Genomic DNA, 24,852 nt, shown 5'->3' with positions numbered 1-24,852 from the left:
ATTCATGTAGGACAAGCTCCCACCATCTTCCGAAATAATTAACGGGTCTGCACATCCAAACCACCGGCTGCACTAACGCTGAAAAGAGATCAAGAATCCCTAACCAGGATGCAAAGCCTTTCTCACAGAACACCGACCTCAGGTGATACTGACGTCAATACCCATCTTACTCAAAACACTGAAACTCATATACTGCTTATCCGAGATCGTGACATCACAGCCATTGACCAAACTACAACCTTGGTCCTTACTTCAAATTTCATACCACTCACTGTACCTCACGTGCCAATATAAGATAGACGCGATTTCCATCACAACTCTGGAACCGCCGATAGGCTAATACTTCATCATATAAGACTTTCCATTTAACTCACTTCAGGAGAACTATAGCAGCATACAGGCGAATCCTCATAATCGTCGAATATGCTAATCTCTAAGTAGTTGTCCAAGCCACCATAACACTTTCTGGGATCCGCCTACTCATAATAGGCCTTAACAAAAGAATGCTTTAGAATAACATCAATCACTGCGGCCGACAAGCCTCACATGCATAACTCGATCACGCTGAACAAACCGATCACTGACACCAGTATACCAACTCAACTATGGCTAATCAATCTACTTCCTTCCAATTTATCCTTGATTGCCTTAGAAATAATAATATCTCCCTTTAACATCTAACTTATTTCAACCAAACTCACCCCGAGTGACCTTAAATCACGAGACCATGCTGTCTCAAATACCATGACCATTTCATGTCTCTCAAATGCTACACTGCAAGTCAAAACATCATAAAACATTCTGTGCCTTTCTTCATAAGCTGCTTCAAAAGCTTGACTCTTAACCGTACTTATAGACTCAAATCATTAGGCACCACACTTTACCTCTTGAATTAACTAGGACCGCTATTGAGAGCCACCAAGCTCTGACTTGGCCCCGAATGCAACCAACTCTATTGAATTTTATAACATATGAATACCCTCTCGATAAAGCACCTAGAGAGATCACTTCCCTCGAAGCCTGCACTTATACGAGGCATAAATCATGAATCTTCCCTCAAGTCTGAACATGAGCCAATAAGGTTAACCATAGCATGCATCCAACAATTCATTTACTCAAATTACCGCTCATGGTCCTTTTTCGTAGCTGCAATAACCCACCAATATGCCAATAACCAGAATTCACGCAGGTAATAAACTGTGAAATCAGCTAATCAACAGCAAGCTCCCCAACTTGGCTCGAAGCCATAGATCACAACACATATACTCTATTGTTGTCGTAATATCATGGTGAGATTAAACTCACTCCATCATAAGCTCGTGGAAACAAGAATCATCTGGAATTTTAACTCTTCTGCAATTCTTGCTTTTACTCACACAACAGTTAAGCCCACTCTCTAGGCGACCAATTTTTTTTTTTAAAGTCCTAAATTTTTCAAAAATTTCAGCAGAGCCTCCTTTGTAATTGGTCCTATCCACCTGCCAGAGAATCACCAAAACCATCGTAACAACACATCCACAACTTGGCAAAGCATCACAATGCATATCAATTACATAAATCTAAATTGATACATGGACATGTGTTGCACCTATTTGAATCATAACACATAGAAAATACCCTTCAACCCTCCATTATTGGGTTATTCAACCAAGTAGGAACATATTCTTCCTTTAATATTTTCGACCTTCAAGGTGGTCTCCTTGACTCAACGATTTCATCATAATATATTTACGGAAGCGATCTCAGCTCCCAGACTTATCTAACTAGGAGACACGAAAAATATTCTTCACGCGCCCATAACTCGGGCTACTCAACAAATCACAATAAGAAACGAATCACTTAATAGTTCATCTACTATCCAGTAGGCTTCTTCGCCACTACCAAGTCGTACAAATACACCTCGCAACACTAACATACTCATCACGTGGATATCCAACCGCCATTCCGGCTAACAAGGACAATAATGAACATATGAGTTCAAAACACTTGCTCACAAAATCAGCACCTCGGTGCTCAAGCTATTGGCAAAGATTTGGCCTCAAGTCCTCCAAACTGGTCTAACTTCAAACTCACAGAGATTACACCTCGCCCCTCGATCGGCGAATCAAAAGCCATCGAGACACATCTGATACTGAGCGTCCGTTGGCGCAAACGATCACGCGGAAGGAATTTCAAAAGTTTCTTTTCAAGCTGAATCAAGGACGCACGATAAGAATTCAAGAATGTGAAGTTTTCCTAAAGGTTCGGCAGCCTCTCGAGGATAAGTACAGACATCTCCGTACCGATCCGCGAGACTCTATTAAACTGGCTCATGACTCGCGAGACCAAGTAACCTAGGCTCTGATACCAACTTGTCGTGACCCAAATCGCGGTCGTGATGGCGCCCAGCACACTACTAGGCAAGCCCGACCATTATTCAACACTTAACCCAATTTATCAAAAATAGCAGAAAGAAATATCAATTAAGCAAGATTAAAGTACTGAAGATTTTAACAAAATACACAATATAATCTCACTAGGACCCGGTGTCACGAATCTGAGCCTCTAGAATACAGAATATCATCCTAATACACGGTATATCCAAAGTCCGATAATGCGGAAATAAAGAGAATAGGATAGGAGGGAGAAGATCAATGGCTGCGAACGCCGTGCAGCTACCTCGATACTCCGAGAGGCTGGATCTGCTGATCAACTGGATCTACTGAGCCTGAGACTGTCCTGGATCTGCACACAAGGTGCAGGGAGTAAAGTGAGTACTCCGACCCAGTGAGTAATAAAAGTAACTACAGTCCGAAGATAAGAAAATCCAGTAAATACACAAAGTAAGCTACAATCCGAATATACAGCAACATATGGAACTGAGCAGCTAAACACCAGTATAAATACAAATACATGAATGCAATGCAATGCATATGATGGTACATTCCAGTACCCACTGCGGCGTGCAGCTCGAGCCATCCATATTTATTTATCGTCGACGGCGCCCACTGGGGGTGTGTACAGACTCCGGAGGGGCTCCTACAGCCCAAGCGCAATATCTTGGTCAGTCATTGTTACCTGACCGGTCAGCCATTGTTACCTGACCAATTTATATCATACAGTGCCATTGTTACCACTGTTCAAGTATATCATCCAGTGTCATTGTTACCACTATTTCAAGTATATCACACAGTGTCATTGTTACCACTATTTCAAGTATATCACACAGTGTCATTGTTACCACTGTTTCAAGTATATCACACAGTGTCATTGTTATCACTGTTTAAAGTCAATTTATAATCAGTGAAGAAAATAATATAATATGCCCCTTGGGCATTTACAAAACAGAAGTTCCCAGCCCGGAATACACTTAAAAATATCATTTAAGTTTTCAACACTTTGAATTATGGTTGAGTTTGCAAAACAGCATTTAAAACCTTGAACTGAAATTAAATGATATGCAAATCATGCTAAGCAGTAATATCAATCCTCAAAGGATTTTAAAAATCGGCACAAGGCCCCAAACATGGCATCAAGCCCAGTAATATCAATGAAGTATGTGTATCAATCACCAGTATAGTATAAACATCACACGGGATGGACCAAGTCACAATCCCCAATAGTATCTGACCCCGCACTCGCCATGGAGTGCGTGTCACGCCTCAATATAGCGTTACGATGTGAAAGTCCGGGGTTTCAAACCCTCAGAACAGTATTTACATCTATTACTCACCTCAAGATGACCAAAAGTCTACTCCGCGATGCCCTTTTCTTTCGAATCGACCTTCTCGCGTGTCGAATCTTGCCAAAACCACAAGGAATATATTCCAATAGTCTAAGGGAATATAACCCAATCGAAAAGACTCGAAAAATATCGAAAATCTCGAAATTTGCAAAACCCGAGCCCCGGGTCCACTTCTCGAAAAATTATGAAAGTCACAACATCGAATTCCTCGTCTCTCCACGAGTCCGTACATATAAAATTTACCAAAATCGGAGTTCATTTGACCCCTCAAATCATCAAATCTTATTTTCAAATCCCTAGGCCTAAATCCTCAATTTTTCTACAATTTTCATGCTCAAATCCATACATAATTGATGTACTTAACTCAAAATAGGTGAGGATAACTTACCTACACATTGATGATGAAAATCCTCTCTTGAAGCTCCCCAAAAATCGTCCATACTTTGAAGAAATGAAGAAAAGTGAGCTAAATCCGTGTATAAAAGAATCTGTCTGTGCTTCGTCGAGTTATACCTTGCACTTGTGCTATACAAGTTGTACATCCTATTAAAATTGTTCCTTGTCGGACACCTTCTGTTTAAATACCCATAACGTCTTGTATAAATATCCAAATGACAAACGGTTTGAAGATTCAGAAACTAGATTCAAAGATATTTAATTTGATAGGTTGTACACCATATAACTCTTTATATATCCCGAGATATGAGCTTCTAAAGTTCATTGTAAATTCTGCCGAAATTGCTCTAGCAGCCCTTTTCGATCCATCATAACTTTCTGAGATGATATCCAAATCGCAAATGGTTTAACTTTCCGAAACCTAGAATGTATGGGCTACAACTTTTGTGTTTTGTACTTTTTCTGATTTCTTATAGATTACAAGATATGAGCTTCCAAACTGGAGTACTCGCACCTAAAATTTTCTGGGCACAGCAGAATTTTCTGCAATTTTTCCCAAGTCCGAAATCACTTCGAGACACCTCCGAAACACTCCCGAGCCCTCGGGGCTCCAAACCAAATATGAACACTGACTCTAAAACATCACACGAACTTGCTCGAGCGATCAAATCGCCAAAATAACATCAAAATCAATTATTTGAGCCTTAAATCCAAGAATTCTTTCAAATTTCATAAACTTTCAAATATTCCAATTTAAGGCCGAAACCCGTCAAACAACGTCCATTTGTAACCAAACTTTACAGGAAGCGCTTAACCAACATATATGAACTGTACCGGGCATCGGAACCAAAATACGAGCCTGATACCATTACTTTCTGATCAAATTTCATTTTCATTTTCCTTAAACATTTTCAGAAAATAATTTCACGAAAAAAATCATTTCTCGGGCCTGGGACCTCGGAATTCGATTCCGGAAACACGTTCAACTCCCATATTTTTCTATGGACCTTTCGAGACCGAAAAATCACGGGTCCGGGTCTGTTTACCAAAAATGTTGACCAAAGTCAACTTTAACAATATTAAATATCAAAAGTTTTCAAATTTTTCCCATAATTCATATATTTCAACACAAAGATATCCGGACACACTCCTTAGTCCCAAATAACCTAACGAAGCTATCCAAACCATAAAATTCGCATTTCGAATCCGATATCAAAGTTTCCACTTCCGGCCAAATTTTCTCAAAAACCTTCAATTTTCCATCTTTAGCCGAACGGCACCAAAATGACCTACGAACCTCCGAATTCACTTCCGATCGCGCTCCCAAATCTAGAATCGCCATACGGAGCTACTCCCAATCTCGGAATCCCAAACGGACATCAATAACACTGAAATGCATTTTAAACCAAACTGATGCAATTTCTTCTAAAATGCTATCTTCCACAATAGGCGCCAAAACGCTCCCGGGTTATCCAAAACCCGATTCGGGCATACGCCCAAGTCTGAAATCATTATACGAACCTGCTGGAATCTTCGGATCCCAATTCCGAGGTCGTTTACTCAAAATTTCAATCCTAGTTCATTTCTTCATTTTTAAGCTTTCAAAATGAGAATTTCCATTTAGATTTGACTCTAAACTTCCTGAATTTTAATTCTGACCATACACACAAGTCAATATACCTGAGATGAAGCCGCTCATGGCCTCAAACTGCTGAATGACGCGTCGGAGCTCAAAACGACCGGTCGGGTCGTTACACTACTTCGCCGGGGTTAAGCCAGGCACTTACCAGCACATGGGGTCGGTTGTGCTAATTCTACACTCTGTGCATTTTTGTGCATAGATCAGGGAGCAGCTTACGGACCGCAGCAGTAGTACTTCTGGGAGCTATCTTCAGTCCAGGGACTCTCGAGGTAGCCTAGCTGGCGTTCGCAGGCCGAAGTCTATTTCCATGTTTTTCGTTTGTTTATCTTGTATCAGACAAACATGATGTATTTTCCTCTCAGACATTGATTGTAGTATTCTGTAGTAGTCCGTGAGCTAGTGACACCAGACTCTGGGTAGCATTTTGGTTCAAACTTCCGCACTTTTGGTTCTCAGTTGCTTTAGATTTAAAGTCTTTCGCTTAAATTTTGTCTCGTTTATTATATTGTTTGGAAGAAAGCAGGAAAAATGTTTTATATATTTGGCTTGCCTAGCTCTGATAGTAGGCGCCATCACGACACCCGATGGTGGAAAATCCGGGTCGTGACATACACTCTAGTACCCATTGCGGCGTGCAGCCCGAGCCATCCATTTATTTATCGTCGACGACGCTCACTGGGGGTGTGTGCAGACTTCGGAGGGGCTCCTACAACACAAGCGCAATATCAAGCCATCTCGTGGAATCAAATCTAGGCCCTCGGCCTCATATCAATCTCAGTATAATCAACCAGGCTCTCGGCCTCAATATCAATGTACTCAACCAGGTTCTCGGCCTCAATATCAATGTAATACTGTTGCGGCGTGCAGCCCGATCCATGCTCAGTCCAGAAACCGTCATAAACCCCTTGGGCATTTGTAAAACAGTAGTTCTCAGCCCGAAATATCATTTAAGTTTTTAAATCTTAGAAAGATGACTGAGTTTGCAAAACAGTATTTAACACTTTGGACTGAGGTCAAATGATATGCAAAATATGTGAAAGCAGTGATATCAATCCCTGAAGGATTTAAATAATTGGCAAGAAGTCCAAATGTAACAATTAAATCCAAGTAAGGATGATTCTAAATTTAGTTCAAGTAGAAAACACGGTAAAAACATCTCTCGGGACGGACCAAGTCACAATCCCCAATGGTGCTCTACTCCACGCCCGTTATCCGGCGTGCAAGTCACCTCAATATAGCGTTACGATGTGAAATTCCGGGGTTTCAAACCCTCAGGACATCATTTACATCAATTACTCACCTCAAAATGGTCAAAGTCTAGCTCGCTATGCCCTTGCCTCTCAAATTACCCTCCTCGTGCGACGAATCTGCCCAAAATCTCAATGAATATGTCGCATTATGCTAAAGAGACAATACCCAATCGAAAGCAATCGAAAAATATCAAAATTCACGAATTTGACAAAACCCGAGCCTCGGTCCCACATCTCGAAAAAATCAGAAAATTAACATCACCGGATTCCTTGTCTTGCCACGAGTCTATACATACCAAGAACTCCCAAATCCGAGTTCAAATGACCCATCAAATCCTAATTGTTTGGTTTCAAAATTCAAGCCCTAGTTCTTGATTTGTAGGCTTATATTTCATGAATCTCTAGGTGGAATTCACAATAAAAACGAGTTCTAAGTCCAAGAAACTTACCTCAAGTCGTTCCCCCTTGAATCCCTCTTTAATCTCCACCAAGAAGCTCTCAAAATGATCAACCATGGAGGAAAAATGACCCAAAATCGTGGATGAAGTGTTTTATAAACTCACTGTCCAGAATTTTTCGGAAGTACTGTTCACGCGTGCGGTTACTGTTCACGCGCGTGGTCACCGTTCACCCGCGCGGTCACTGTTCACGCACGGTTACTGTTCACGCTGCTAAAAAAAATACATCAGCAGCCAAAGAAATTGCAGCACTTTTTTTTACGAAAATGGCTCTAACTCCATCATACGAACTCGGAAGTCAATGATTCTTATTCCTATGAGTCACAAATAATGATACGAACATAGTCCTTCAATCGAAACTCGATTCGGAGCTCGTTTGCTCAGTGCGATATCCATTTCGCTCGTTAAATAATTAACTCATGTTTCGTGTCAAAAACCCAATCGCGACTTGATGAAATTAGACCAAACTTTCCAGGTCACTCCTATAATTTATTATTTAAATTCCAGAAATCTCGAAATAAAATTTCGATCTCTAGAACTAAAAATGGACCTTTGGATCATTACATGCTTATACTCAAACGGCAAAAATCTTCCAAAACTTATCCGAGCCTCATGGGACCCCGACCAAACATGCCAACATAATTCATAACATTATTCAAACCTCTTCCAATCATCAAAACACCTCAAACAACATCAAATTACCCAAAACTCATCGAATTCAAGCCTAATTTTCTAAAAACTTCCGAAATACACTTTCGATCAAAAATCCGACCAAACCACGTCCGAATATTTTGCACACATATCCCAAATCACCTAATGAAGCTACAACAACTCTCGGAATTCCATTCCGACTCTCGGATCAAAATCTCATCTATCAACCGGAATTCGCCAAAATACTAACTTCGCCAATTCAATCCTAATTCTATACCGGACTTCCAAAATTACTTTCGATCACACTCCTAAGTCACAAATCATCCCCCGAAGCTAGCCGAATTATCGGGATTCAAATCCGAGCCCTCTAACACATAAGTCAACGTCCGGTTGATTTTTCCAAAACAAACCTTCCTTAAAGAGACTAAGTGTCTCATTTCCTACTAAAACCAATCCAAATCAACTCGTTCATACCCAAAACTGATAATGAAGCATAAAAATATAGGAAATGAGGAAAACGGAACGGTAACTCACAAGACGACGGGTCGGGTCGTCACAAGGAACTAGGAATGTGAAGTTAATCTTATACCTGGATAGCAAATTTGAGTTGCAAAAGCAGACTCAGTCTCCTAATTCCCGGTTTCGACAATGCACTCCACCAAAGAGACAAATTATAGCCTTTCTGCCAAAACATGAGCGCCGCCGACTAATCCCTTATGTATATGCATTAGATAATGGCCTTACCCTCTAACTTAAGTCATTTCACGTAGGCAAGCACAGAAATAATGTGGGCCTAGCCCATTTTGTTTATCAAATTCTAATTATTTATTATCTAACTAATATGTGTAATATAGGCTCACTACTTATTTAATTAAACTCAATCTCACAAATAATAAGTATATCAAAATATTTTGGGTTGTTACAATAAATTAAGTTTTTCATATAGTAGACCGATAAATTTGGATCTTTTTCCTAGAAGAAAAAGAGCTTATTTTATGATCACTTTTATTTTAGGTTCATTCATACATGGGCGTATCTAGGGGGTTCCATGAGGCACGTGAACTCATGCTCCCCTCCCTAAATTATGTATAATAATTTCAAAAGTAGATGGGCAAATTTGGACCGTTTTTCCAGAGTATTTTGACACGTGAAATCGATCTATCTAGTCCATGTTGGTCATCTATTAAGGTCAAGGAGAAATACAAGAAGATTTGCTAACTTTAAGTGATTGAGTAACCCTTAAGGGGTCGTTTGGTTGGATCCGTTAGAAAAATAATGCATGCATTAGTTTTGGTATTACTAATCCCTTATGTGGTACACGTTTTCAACAAACCTATATATTACCAATACAAGTATCAGTTATACAACCTAATTGGTATTATCCTATGCATAACTAATACATAGCAAACCATGGTATTAGCAATACCAAGGCTATTAATGCATGCATTAGAATGGTTAAGGATAACATTGTCCTTAAAGTCCCTTAAAACTAAAGAATATGGAGAGCCTTTTTGTAAACAATCAATTACCTTAAAAATTATGCAATGTATTTTAATTTTTAATACACCACACCAAATAGTGGTTAAGAAATAATCTCTACATTAGTACTGCTTATATTACTAACCCATACATTATTAATCTTTATATTACTAATACACGTTATTCAGCATTATTCTTATACACTGTACCAAGCGGCCCCCAAGTATAATAGAGGATAAATTAAGTTTTTCATATAGTAGACCGATAAATTTGGATCTTCTTCCTAGAAGAAAAAGAGCTTTTTTTATGATCACTTTAAACATATACATACATACATACATACATACATACATACATACATACATACATACATACATACATACATACATACATACATACATTTATGTGTGTGTGTCTGTGTGTGCGCGCGCTATTTGAATGCTTACCAAGTCGACCAGGAAGTCGTGAAAGCATATATGAGAAGCCACAATCTGGAAGGTATCCTAATCTTGTTTTCGGAGTTGAAAAATACTATGGTATCAATGAAATAAAAGTTAGATACTATGACAAATCTCCTACATATGATATTAAAGTCAGAATTGCATGTATGCGTATACCAGCAGATTTTTCATTGACAACAGAGAACTTCATTGGCAGCATTAAAGATCCACCTCCCCATACACATTCCATGAAGAAGAGCAACCTGTAGTATATCAACAGTTAGAAAGGGCAAATTCTTTATGACGAGTTAATTTTACATATGATCATTTTACTTTATCTATTTATAACAATAAAATGATAAAATTACATTTGTTACATTAAAATAAATAACCTTTATTTACTATTTGTAAACTGATCAACAAATCTTACCAAGTAATAGTAAAGTCAAAACTATGTTTTCTCACATTAAAGAAACTGTTATGATAAATATCACATTATGTTGGATGTCTACTCTTCTTTCATGATCTTCATCTCAAATGTTTAATGACATATTTTGTATGTTCAATGCCATATTCCATGACATATTTTCTTCACTTTTTATGCCTATATAAAGGTCTTGTAATAGATAGGAAAATACACACAATTGAAGAAGAAATAAGAATCTCGCTTCCTCTCTCTCTATATCTCTTAGTTTGTTTTTGCTTGTTCTATATTGTTATTTTGGGTTATATTTTATAACACATTATCAGCATGAGACTCTACCATCTCAAGAAGATCTTTGAAAAAATTAAGATATAATTTTTCTCAAATTTGTATTTTTTTAATTATGTCTGATATTATGAAAAGAAAGTTCGTTGCCCTTGAAATTTCGGGCAAGAACTATATGATATGGGTATTGGATGCTGAAATCCATTTAGATTCAATGGGTCTTGGAGACGCTATTAAAGATAAAGATAAGGCATCTACCCAAGACTGTGCTAAGGCCTTGATTTTCTTGCGCCATCACCTTGATGAAGGGTTGAAAATTGAATATCTCACAGTAAAATATCCACTTATTTTGTGGAATGGTATAAAGGAAAGATATGACAACTTAAAGTTGGTCACTCTTCCACAAGAACGATATGGTTGGGCTCATCTTAGGCTCCAAGACTTTAAGTCTGTTTCTGAATATAATTCTGCAATGTTTAGAATTACTTCTAAGTTAAAACTCTGTGGAGATAATATTAGTGACTATGATATGCTTGAAAAAACGTTTACAACGTTTCATGCCTCCAATATGATCTTGCAACAACAGTACCAAGAGAAAGGCTTCACAAAGTACTCTCAGTTGATTTCTCTTCTACCTGTGACTGAACGAAACAATGAATTGCTTATGAGAAATCACGAAAATCGACCCATTGGGTCTACACCATTGCCTAAAGAGGATGAGGTGTATTGCCATTATGAAAATCGTGGAAAAGGTCCTGGCCATATTCATGGTCGTGGTCGTGGCCATATCCAAGGAAGAATTTTTCCTGGTGTTAATCATCCTCCAACGAAAAATAACTTCCAAAAATGGAAAGGGAAAGATGAGAAGCGAAATGCAAATGATTCAGAAACTAAATGCTATCGTTGCGGTGGAAAAGGGCATTGGGCAAAAATTTGTCGCATACCAAAATATTTGGTTGAGCTTTATCAAGCATCTCTGAAGAATAAAGATCCTGAAGCCAATCTTATCTATGACAATGAATTTGACATCACCCACTTGGATGTGCCAGATTTTGTTTGAGCACCCTGATGAAAAAATAAACCACTTGATCGGTGATGGATCTGTGGTTAGAGATGATTGAGAAATTTAATTTTTATGCTTTCCTATTCATAGTATGTAATGAATAAACATCTCATAATTTTTATTGCACAATTCTTCTTATGTAGTTCTTAATAATATTTTTATTTCCGAAATTTTATAAATTTCACAAACAAGGAGTAATATCCTATTAATTAGTATTCTAGTCTCAGTGATCTTTTAACGATTTTAACTTTCCTTTACGTTGCTTTAATTCTCTTTAAGAAAAGATTTACAAGCACTCTGGAACAACTTTTGTTACTTCACCCTCAATTGTTTTTTATGAGTATGTTATTTTCTTACACAGATCAATTATTTTTCATACAATGTGTAGGAAAATGCAAATAATTTATAAATGTAAATAAATTTGTTGTAGTTGTATTAATCATATGTGTACTTGTATTATTTTTGTTGCGTAATTATTTGTATAATAATTAGAATTTGCTAGAAAATGCATTAAAGACTGTTATTGAATTATTGGTTTAACTTTATTTCTTTTCCATTTTTTCTCTAAAAATACTAATATTTATTCATATACTTCTTTTGTATGTCAAACTATGGGAATCAAATATGGATATCTTTTAAAGCAAACTTGGATCAAATTTCAATTGTAAAAGTATTTGCTTAATTGATTCATCTACGACACATACAATATTCAAAGAGAAGAAATATTTTTCTCATTTAAGTATGTGTAAGGCAGATATTACTACAATTTCTGGTAGTAGTAATCTAATTGAAGGCTCTGGAAGAGCTACTATAACTCTGCCTAAGGGAACAATAATTATCATAGAGAATGCAATGTTCTCCTCCAAGTCCAAGAGGAACTTGTTGAGTTTTAAAGATATCCACAGAAATGGATTTCATATTGAGACAATAGATGAGAATAATATAGAATATCTCATCATTACCAAGAATGTCACTGGCCAGAAAAGAGTTATTGAGAAGTTTCCATCTTTATCTTGTGGCTTGTATTGGACAAAAATTAGTGCAATTGAGGCACATTCTACCGTAAACCAAAAGATTACTGCTTCCAATACTTTTGTACTTTGGCATGATCGATTGGGCCATCCTGGATCAATTATGATGAGATGAATCATAGAAAACTCAAATGGGCATCCATTAAAGAATTAGAAATTTTTTTAAATAATGAATTTTCTTGCACTTCTTGTTATCAAGAAAAGCTAATTATAAGACCATCACCAACAAAGGTTGGGATTGAGTCCCCTGCGTTTTTAGAACATATACAAGGGGACATTTGTGGACCTATTCACCCACATAGTAAGTCGTTTAGATATTTTATGGTCTTAATAGATGCATCTTCTAGATGGTCTCATGTATACCTATTGTTATCTCACAACCTCGCGTTTGCAAAATTAATGACACAAATAATCCGATTACGGGCACAATTTCCCGACAATCCAATTAAGTCTATTAGACTTGATAATGATGCTGAGTTTTCATCCCAATCATTTAATGATTATTGCTTATCAATTGAGATAAAAATGGAATATCATGTAGCTCATGTTTACACTCAAAATGGCCGTGCAGAGTCTTTAATTAAACGTCTACAATTGATAGCAAGATCGTTACTCATGAAAACGAAGTTGCCCACTTCTGTTTGGGGTCACGCCATTTTGCATGCAGCAATGCTAGTTCGTCTCAGACCGACAAATTATCACAAATATTCCCCGTTGCAATTAGTTTTGGGTCATGAACCTAATATATCTCATCTAAGAATTTTTGGATGTGTTGTATATGTGCCTATAGCACTCCCATATCGCACCAAAATGGGTCCCCAAAGAAGGTTAATATATGTTGGGTTTGAATCGCCCTCCATTATTCACCACCTTGAAACATTAACGAGAGATTTGTTCACTGCTCGTTTTGCATATTGTCGATTCGATGAGGCATTTTTCCCAAAATTAGGGGGAAATATTAGTGAAACCAAACTTGAAATTTTGTGGAAAAATACATCATTGTCTCATCTTGATCCACATGCCTCTGTGGTACAAGGGATTCCCAGCATCTCGTAGAAAAAGAGTATGTAATGTAGAATTTGAAGAAGAGTATTTGACTTTCATTATTTTTATTTCGTTTTTTAAAATTGGAGTAGTGTGACTATGTTACTATTGACAGATTTCAATGCCATAAGACGTATCAATAGTTTTCTATTCTAAATAGAAAGAAAGTCAAATTTGTCTAAATACTAGACATAAGGAAGCAGGGGATAAATGCGGGGAACAAAAAATTCATTTGTAACACAGAGGTGCAAAAGATTATCCATTTGCAGAAAATAACAAATCAAATGCCAGATGCATTTACGGATCTGAAAAGGATAACAAAATCAGATATCACTACAGAGAATGTTCCAATCCATATTGATGTCCCTATTGGACAATCTTCTAGTGTCACAGCTAATGAGTCAAAATCACGCCTAAAACGTGGAAAACCATTAGGTTCTAAGGATCGAAATCCTAGAAAAAGGAAAACAAATGATCAAGATGACACTACGAAAGAGTCTCATAAAGAACCTCACGATTTAACCAATCCTAAGATTCATGATGAAATCAATGAGCCTGAGACTCAAGAAAATAAGGAACTATCAATAAATCCAGTCGATATTGAGACAAATTTGAATCAAGTGGATATAGTGGTGGATTACATCTTTGCATATAATGTTGCATCTAGCATTATGCAAGAAAGTGAGGATCTTGAACCTCAATCTGTTGGAGAATGTCGAAAAGGCTTGATTGGCCAAAATGGCAAGAAGCAATCCAATTAGAGTTAAGTTCACTTGCAAAACGTGAAGTATTTGGGCCTGTAGTCCAAACACCTAATGGTGTTAAGCCTGTTGGCTCTAAATGGGTCTTTGTACGCAAAAGGAATGAGAAAAATGAGGTACAAAGATATAAGGCACGCCTTGTTGCACAAGGATTTTCACAAAGGCCTGGTGTCGATTATGAAGAGACATATTCTCCTATTATGGATGCTATAACATTCCGTTATCTCATTAGTTTTGCTGTCCATGAAAAGCTTGACATGCATTTAATGGATGTAGTTATAGCCTACCTTTACGGCTCACTTGATAATAAGATATACATGAAAATTCCTGAGGGATTTAAAATGCCTAACGCACAGAATTCAAAGTCCCGTGAAATATTTTCAATCAAATTGTAAAGATTTTGTATGGTTTAAAGCAATCAGGAAGAATGTGGTATAACCACCTTAGTGAGTATTTATTAAACAAATGTTATATAAATGATGCCATTTGTCCATGTGTTTTTATAAAGAAAACAACATCGAAATTTGTTGTACCCTCCATATATGTCGATGACATAAACCTTATTGGAACTCCTACAGAACTCCAAAAGGAAGTTGATTATTTAAAGAAGGAATTCGAGGTGAAAGATTTCGGAAAGACAAAATTATGTCTCGGTTTGCAAATTGAACATTTGACAATGGAATTTTTGTTCATCAATCTGCTTACATAAAAAAGGTATTGAAATGTCACGACCCGGATTTCCCACCCTCGAGAGTCGTGATGGCACCTACTAATGCGAGCTAGGCAAGCCAATCCTTAACTGCTCACTTCATTAACAATTTCTTCTTTTAACAATTATCAGTGATAACATGAAAGCAACGGAATTTAAATGATTATGCGGAAGACATAAATTAAAGAATACGAAACCATAATGCGAGAATCAACATATGCCTTTACCCAAGAACTGGTGTCACATTACTCACGAACATCTAAGAGTACTAAATACAACCGTTTGAAAGAAAAAAATATAAGTTGTTTGTCTCGAAATATAGGAGATAACAGACTGGAATAAAAGATAGAGAAGACGCCGGGCCTGCGGACGCCTGCAAGGCTACCTCGGTGTCTCGCTGGACTGAAGGCTGACCCCCGTGCTACTGCTGCTGTCCAAGACCTGGATCTGTGCAAAAGATCACAGAGTAAAGTATCAGCATAACCGACCCCATGTGCTGGTAAGTGTCCAGCCTAACCTCGGCGAAGTAGTGACGAGGCTAGGACCAGACTCCAAATAAACCTGTGCAGTTCATATATATATATAGCGGAAAAGAGATACAGAAATAACCAGTCAATGTGGGAGGGGGAAACATGTTGTGGGGAGGTAATAGTTTCAAATAGAAATCCTCAATAACAGAAAGAAGCAACAAAGATAGGATATCAACAAGAATCAAAAGTCAACAATTTGCACTGCATCACCCTTCGTGCTTTTACTCTCATTCTCACCAAAACAATACACGGCATCACCCTTCGTGCTTTATGCTCTTTCTCACCCAAACAACAATCACAAGGCAAATAGGTTAAGGGAATCTGTAACCTCGAAGTAAATAAAATAACAATAAGTAATGAAAGAAACAACATAACTCGGGTATCAATAAGGAATCGGGAATCAGAAAAATGCATGGCATCACCCTTCGTGATTTTACTCTCGTCCTCACCAAAACAATCATATAATAAAAATATGCACGGCATCACCCTTCGTGCTTTTACTATCTTTCCTCACCATTTAATCAATAAAATCGGCACGGAATGGTACATCATGCGACACGGCATCACCCTTCATGCTTTAACACTCTTCCTCACCCAAATAACAATCACAAACAAAGGGACAAGGAAGTAGACAAATAATGGTAGAAATCCCGACAAGGGAATACAATTAAGGGGATAAATCCCGGCAAGGGAACACAATTAAGCAGTTAAATCCTGGCAAGGGAACACAATTACGCAATTAAATCCCGGCAAGGGAACAATATCAATGTTTTCAGCTTCCCTGCAAGGGAGATAATCAACAAAACAACAAACATCCCGGCAAGGGAGCAATTTAATAATTCTTTCTCTTTCTTTCACTTTTACTTCTCATCTCACTTTACCACCTGAGTCAACGCTCCATAGGGGTTCAATCATCTCGTATACTTTTACAATTCGTATTATAACTCGAGCCAACACTCCTCGAAGTGCAGGGATCAAAATTTCTTTCACATGCTTGTTACAATATATAGAAAATCATCATTAAGGAATGGAAGATACAACAAAATCATAATATTCGCAATATAAGGACTCACGGTCATACTAGACACCAACGTATAGATACTCGTCACCATGCCTATATGTCGTACTCGACAATTAGCACGTAGCAAATAAGACTAAACTCCTAATCCCTCAAGCTAAGGTTAGACCAAACACTTACCTCGAAGCTTTGAACACCACTCAAGTCTCAATTATAGCTTTACCCCTTGATTCCACCACCAATCCGCTCGAATCTAGTCACAAGTTACTTAATTACATCAATAAGTGCTAAATGAATCAATCCCAATGCATGAAAATGAGTTTTCCCAAAGTTTTACTCAAAAAGTCAAAATCACCCCCGGGCCCACGTGATCGAAATTCGAGGTTCGGACCAAAACCAGTTTACCCATTCCTCCACGAATCCAAATGTATAATTTGTTTTGAAATCGGACCCCAAATTGAGGTCCAAATCCCCAATTTTTAGAAAAACCTAGGTTCTACCCAAAACACTCATTTCCCCCCATGAAAATCTTTGATTTTAAGTTGAAATCATGTTAAAAGATGTTAAGGAATGAAGAAAATGAGTTAGAAATCACTTACCAATCGTTTTGGAGAAGAAAAGTTATTTAGAAAAATCGCCTCTTATGTTTTGGGGTTTTGAAAAGTGTAAAAATAACTGAAATTCACGTGTATTTATACCTTTCTAAAGCCCCCTATGCGGACCGTCCTAAGCCGACCGCGGCCGCAGAACACCCACCGTGGACCATGCAAAGCTGACCGTGGCCGCGCTGGCCCTTCCTGAAGACCTGCAGACTTTTGCCTCGCGCGGACCGCGCTAAGCCGACCGCGGCCGCACAGCACCCACCACGGACAGCGCAAAGGCGACCACGGCCGTGCTGGCCCCCCCGCGGTTATTCCTCGCAGGCCCCGCTAAAGAGTTAAGAGGCCTGCAATATTTTTCCTGAACCTGCAACATCTGATCTTTTAAGCCTACGGCATCCCGGAACCTACTCGAAACTCGCCCAAGCCCTCAAAGCTCTAACCCAAGTATGCACACTACTTCAAAAACACTCTACGAACATATTCGTGTGGTCAAATCATCAATATAACATCATGAACATCGAATCAAGCCTCAAGATCAATGGAATTTCTCAGATTTCCCTTTTAAACATCAATTGCCCAATTTGGGTCCGGATCGCGTCAAACGACGTCCGTTTTTAACCAAACTCTACAGGAGTGATTTCAAACATCTATAAGACTTGTACCGGGTGCCAGAACCAAAATACGGGCCCGATACCATAGTCTTATAACCAAATTTCATTTCTAATTCCTTAATTACTTCAAGAAAACAATTTCACTCAAAAATTCATTCCTCGGGCTTGGGACCTCAGAATCCGATTCTGGGCATACGCCCAAGTCCCATATTTTCCTACGAACCCTCCGAGACCGTCAAATCACGGGTCTGGATCCGTTTACCCAAAATGTTGACCGAAGTCAAATTTTTTTTCTTTTTAATATCAAAACATAGCATTTTTCACAGAATTTCATATTTAAGCTTTCTTTCTACGCGCCCGGACTATGCATGCGAATCGAGGCAACCTTAAATGAGGTTTTCAAGGCCTCGGAGTCACGGGATTCGATTAGCAACAGGTGATGACCCATTGGGTCATCACATTCTCCACCTCTAAAACAACCGTTCGTCCTCGAACGGACAAAAGAAGGAAGTACCTGAGTCGGAAAATAGATGAGGATAACGGCTCCGCATGTCAGACTCGGACTCCCAGGTCGAAGCCTCGAGGGGCTGACCTTTCCACTGAACACGAACAGAAGGGAAATTCTTGGATCTCAACTGACGAATCTGTCGATCTAGAATAGATATCGACTCCTTCTCATAGGACAAGTCCTTATCCAACTAGACAGTACTGAAATCTAACACGTGGGATGGATCGCCGTGATATTTCCGGTGCATAGACACATGAAAAACTGGATGCACGGCTGATAAGCTAGGTGGCAATGCAAGTCTATAAGCCACCTCTACCACTCTGTCAAGAATCTCAAAAGGACCGATAAACCTAGGGCTAAGCTTTCCCTTCTTCCCAAATCTCATCACGCCTTTCATAGGCGACACTCGGAGCAATACACGCTCACCAACATCAAAGCCATGTCTCGAACCTTGCGATCTGCATAGCTCTTTTACCTGGACTGAGCTGTACGAAGCATATCCTGAATGATCCAGACATTGTCCAAGGCCTCCTGAACCAGATCCGTACCCAACAACCGAGCCTCTCCCGGCTCAAACCATCCAACCGGAGATCGACACCGCCTACCATATAAAGCCTCGTAAGGAGCCATATGGATACTCGACTGGTAGCTATTGTTGTAGGCAAAAACCGATCCCACGAACCTCCGAAGTCAATAACACAAGCCCAGAGCATATCCTCCAATATTTGAATAGTCCGCTCGAACTGTCCATCCGTCTGAGGATGAAATATTGTACTCAACTCAACCTGGGTACCTAACTCTCGATGAACTGCTCTCCAGAAGCACAAGGTGAACTGCATACCTCGGTCCGAAATGGTAGATACCGGCACACCATGAAGGCGAACAATCTCCTGGATATAGATCTCAGCTAACCTCTCGGACGAATAGGAGACTGCCACAGGAATGAAATGCGATGACTTGTTCAGCCTATCAACAATGACCCAAACTGCGTCGAACTTCCTCCGAGTCAGCGGAAGCCCAACAACAAAATCCATAGTGATCCGCTCCCATTTCCACTCGGGAAACTCAATCCTCTGAAATAAACCACCAGGCCTCTGATGCTCGTACTTAACCTGCTGACAATTCAAACACCGTGCCACATGTGCCATAATATCTTTCTTCATTCTACGCCACCAATAATGCTGCCGCAAATCCTGATACATCTTCGCGGCGCCCGGATGGATAGAGTCTCGGGAACTATGGGCCTCCTCTAAAATCAACTTTCGAATCCCATCCACATTAGGCACACAAACTCGACCCCGCAATCTCAGAACTCCATCATCACCTAAGGTAACCTGCTTGGCACCTCCATGTTGCACCGTGTCTCTAAGGACACACAAAAGGGGATCATCAAACTACCGATCACGGATACGCTTCAATAACGAAGAACGAGCGACTGTGCAAGCTAATACTCGACTAGGCTCAGAAATATCCAACCTCACAAATCGATTGGCCAAAGCCTGAACATCCAAAGCAAGCGGCCTCTCACCGACTGGAATATAAGCAAGATTGCCCATACTGGCTGACTTTCTACTCAAAGCATCGGCCACCACGTTGGCCTTTCCCGGGTGATATAAGATAGTGATATCATAATCCTTCAACAACTCCAACTACCTCGTCTGCCTCAAATTCAATTCCTTTTGTTTGAACAAATACTGAAGACTCTTGTGATCGATAAACACCTCACATGTCACGCCATACAGATAATGCCTACAAATCTTCAATGCGTGAACAATGGCTGCTAACTCTAAATCATGCACTGGGTAGCTCTTCTCATGAATCTTCAACTACCTCGAAGCATAGGCAATGACCTTGCCCTCCTGCATCAATATTGCACCAAGCCCAATGCGAGATGCATCACAATAAACGGTGTAAGGCCCTGAACCTGTGGGCAGGACTAACACCGATGTCGTAGTCAGAGCTGTCTTAAGCCTCTGAAAGCTCGCCTCACACTCGTCTGACCATCTAAACTGGGCACCCTTCTGAGTCAACCTGGTCATCGGGGCTGCAATGGATGAAAACCCCTCAACGAACCGACGATAGTAGCCTGCCAATCCCAAGAAACTCCGAATCTCTGTGGCTAATGTTGGTCTAGGCTAGTTCTTGACCGCCTCAATCTTTTTTTGGATCAACCTGAATACCCTCTGCGGATATAATATGACTATAAATGCAACCGAACTCAACCAGAACTCACACTTTAAAAACTTAGCATATAATTGACTATCCTTTAGAGTCTGAAGAACCACTCTGAGTTGTTGCTCGTGCTCCTCCTGGTTGCGGGAATATATCAAAATATCATCAATGAAGACGATCATGAACGAATCCAAATAAGTCTTGAACACTCGGTTCATCAAATCCATAAAAGTTGCTGGGGCATTTGTCAACCCGAATGACATGACCAAGAACTCATAATGCACGTACCGAGTGTGGAATGCTGTCTTAGGGACATCAGATGCCTTAATCCTCAACTGATGGTAGCCAGATCTCAAGTCAATCTTTGAAAATACCTTAGCACCCTGAAGCTGATCGAACAAATCATCAATCCTCAGAAGTGGATACTTATTCTTGATCGTGACCTTGTTCAACTGCCGGTAATCAATGCATATCCTCATCGAGCTATCCTTTTTCTTAACAAACAACACCGACGCACCCAAAGGCAAAACACTGGGTCTAATGAAACCCTTCTCAAGCAAGTCCTATAACTGCTCCTTCAATTCTTTCAACTCAGGCGGGGCCATACGGTATGGCGGGATAGAAATGGGTTGGGTGCCCGGAGCCAAATCAATGCAAAAGCCGATATCCCTGTCAGGTGGCATACCCGGCAGGTCTGAGGAAAAAACCTCAGGAAACTCCCGAACAATGGGCACAGAATGAATAGAAGGGACCTCCGCACTAGAATCGCGAACATAAGCCAAATAGGCCAAGCACCCTTTCTCGACCATACGCCGAGCCTTCACATACGAAATATCACTTCGGGTAGAATGACTAAGAGTACCTCTCCACTCTAAACGAGGCATACCCGATAAAGCTAAGGTCACAGTCTTGGCATGATAGTCCAAAATGGCATGGTAAGGTGATAACCAGTCCATCCCCAAAATAACGTCGAAATTGACCATGTCTAAAAGCAATAAATCAACACGGGTCTCAAGACTCCTAATCACCACAAAACAAGAGTGATGGACTCAATCGACCACGATAGAATCACCCACCGGTGTAGATACATAAATAGGGACACTCAATGAATCACTAGGCATGACCAGGTACGGTGCAAAATAAGAGGATACATACGAATACGTAGACCCTAGATCAAATAACACTGAAGCATCTCTATCACAAACCAGAATAGTACCTGTAATAACTGCATCTGAAGCCTCAGCCTCGGGCCTAGCTAGAAGGGCATAGCATCGGGGCTGGGCCCCACAAACCTGAACTACCTCTCTGGGACGGCCTGCTGCTGGCTGGCCTCCACCTCTGGCGGCCTGAGATCTACCTCTAGGACCTCTACCACCACCTCTAGCACCTCTACCCCCAACCCTAACTGGCTGGGCGGGCTGTGGAACACCTGGTTCCTATACCATCTCACGAGAACCTTGATGCTGAGAGCTACCCGGTGCTCGAGGGCAAAACCTGGAAATGTAACCCAGATCACCACAAGTGTAACAAACCCTCGGCTACTGAAACTGTTGGCCCTGTCGACCTAAATGACCACCTCGGAAGCTTTGAAGCGGTGGTGCACTGATGGGAGCTGGTGGTGCACTGTAAGGATGCTGATCAGAATAATGCATCTAAGAACCACAACCACCTAAAGTACCATGAGAGACTTGGAGAGCTGACTGAAAGGGCCTAGGAGGATGGCCTCTACCTTATGAATATCTACCTCTAGACGAGGTACCACCGAATCTGCCTGAATGACAAGGCCTCTTATCCGACCCATGACCACCTCCCTGTGACAGAACCATCTCAACCCTGTGGGCCATATTGGCCGCTTCCTAGAAAGTGATCTCACTCCCAGCCTCTTTGGCCATCTGAAGACGAATCGGCTGAATAAAACCATCAATAAACCTCCTCACCCTCTCTCTCTTGGTGGGAAGTATGACAAGAGCATGACAAGCCAGATCGATGAACTTGGTCTCATACTGGGTGACCGTCATGGAACCCTGCTGGAGGCGCTCAAACTGCCTCCGAAAGGCCTCTCTCTGAGTCACGGGGAGAAACTTCTCCAAAAACAACACTGTGAACTGCTCCCAAGTCAAAGATGGCGAACCGGCTGGTCTAGCTAAGCAATAATCCCTTCACCAAGTCTTGGCGGATCTAGACAGACGAAAGGTAGCAAAATCAACTCCATTGGTCTCAACGATCCCCATGTTTCGAAGAACCTCATGACAACTATCCAGAAAATCCTGGGGATCCCCAGTAGATGCATCGCTGAATGTAGAAGTGAAGATCTTGGTGAACCTATCTACCCTCCACAAAGCATCGGCGGACATAGCCGCTCCATCGCCGGTCTGATCTACTACACCCGGCTAGACCACCACAGCTGGTTGAACTGCTGGAATCTGAACCTGGGGAGCTACCTGCTATGGAGTTCGCGTAGCAGGAGTCTGAGCCCCTCCTCCAGCCTCAGAAGTGGCTGATGCTACTAGAAGCAAACTTGCTCGGGTGACACTCTTCATGAGGCCCACCAATCGGACCAGAGCGTCCTGAAGAGTTAGGGTGGCAATGAACCCCTCTGGGACCTGAGCGGGGCCCACTGGAACTACTGGGGCCGGAACCTCCTCCTCAAAATCAACCTGGGGCTCCACTACTGGTGCTGCTGCTTGGGGCTGAGCTCTGCCCCTACCTCGGCCTCCAACACTGCCTCGGCCTCGCCCTCTGCCCCTAGTGGGAGCTGCTGTAGGGGGCTCGAGCTGCTGAGTGGTAGATGAGGAAGTGCGTGTTCTCGCCATCTGCGAAGAACAGAGTAGAAGTTCAATTAACATTTGAAGAACAAATATGCACGACAAGAAAGAACAAATATGAGATTTTCCTAACTTTGTAGCCTCCGGGGGATAAATACAATCGTCTCTGTACCGATACCTCAGACTCTACTAAGCTTGTTCGTGAGTTGTGAGACCTATGAAACCTAGGGCTCTGATACCAACTTGTCACGACCCAAATTTCCCACCCTCGGGAGTCGTGATGGCGCCTACTAATGCGAGCTAGGCAAGCCAATCCTTAACTGCTTACTACATTAACAATTTCTTGTTTTAACAATTATCAGTGATAACATGAAAGCAACGGATTTTAAATGATTATGCGGAAGACTTAAATTAAAGAATATGAAACCATAATGCGAGAATTAACATATGGCTTTACCCAAGAACTGGTGTCACATTACTCACGAACTTCTAAGAGTACTAAATACAACCGTTTGAAAGAAAGAAAATATAAGTTGTTTGACTCGAAATACAAGAGATAACAGACTGGAATAAAAGATAGAGAAGACGCCGGGCCTGCGGACGCATGCAAGGCTACCTCGGTGTCTCACTGGACTAAAGGCTGACCCCCACACTACTGCTGCTGTCCAAGACCTGGATCTGTACAAAAGAGCTTAGAGTGTAGTATCAGCACAACCGACCCCATGTGCTGGCAAGTGTCCAGCCTAACCTCGGCGAAGTAGTGACGAGGCTAGGACCAGACTCCAAATAGACCTATGTAGTTCCATATACATATATATATATATATATATATATATATATATATATACAGCGGAAAAGAGATACAGAAATAACCAGTCAATGTGGGAGGGGGAAACATGTTGTGGGAAGGTAACAGTTTCAAATAGAAATCCTCAATAACAGAAAGAAGCAGCAAAGCCAGGATATCAACAAGAATCAAAAGTCAACAATTTGCACTGCATCACCATTCGTGCTTTTACTCTCATTCTCACCAAAACAATACACGACATCACCCTTCATGTTTTACGCTCTTCCTCATCCAAACAACAATCACAAGGCAAATAGGGTAAGGGAATCTGTAACCTTGAAGTAAATCAAATAACAATAAGTAATAATTAGAGTGTAGTATCAGCACAACCGACCCCATGTGCTGGCAAGTGTCCAGCCTAACCTCGGCGAAGTAGTGACGAGGCTAGGACCAGACTCCAAATAGACCTATGTAGTTCATATACATATATATATACATACAT

General features: G+C 40.5%; 1 pseudogene; it reads right to left on the bottom strand.

Moving 5' to 3' along the window:
- LOC107762725 (3-hydroxyisobutyryl-CoA hydrolase-like protein 5) overlaps positions 1 to 24,852 on the bottom strand; it is a 91,226-nt pseudogene that overhangs the window by 36,393 nt on the left and 29,981 nt on the right.

Source organism: Nicotiana tabacum, chromosome 8, assembly GCF_000715075.1.
Source record: "Nicotiana tabacum cultivar K326 chromosome 8, ASM71507v2, whole genome shotgun sequence".
NCBI lineage: Eukaryota > Viridiplantae > Streptophyta > Magnoliopsida > Solanales > Solanaceae > Nicotiana > Nicotiana tabacum.
Note: the sequence above shows the minus strand (reverse complement) of the source record. Positions and strands in the feature narration are given on the sequence as shown.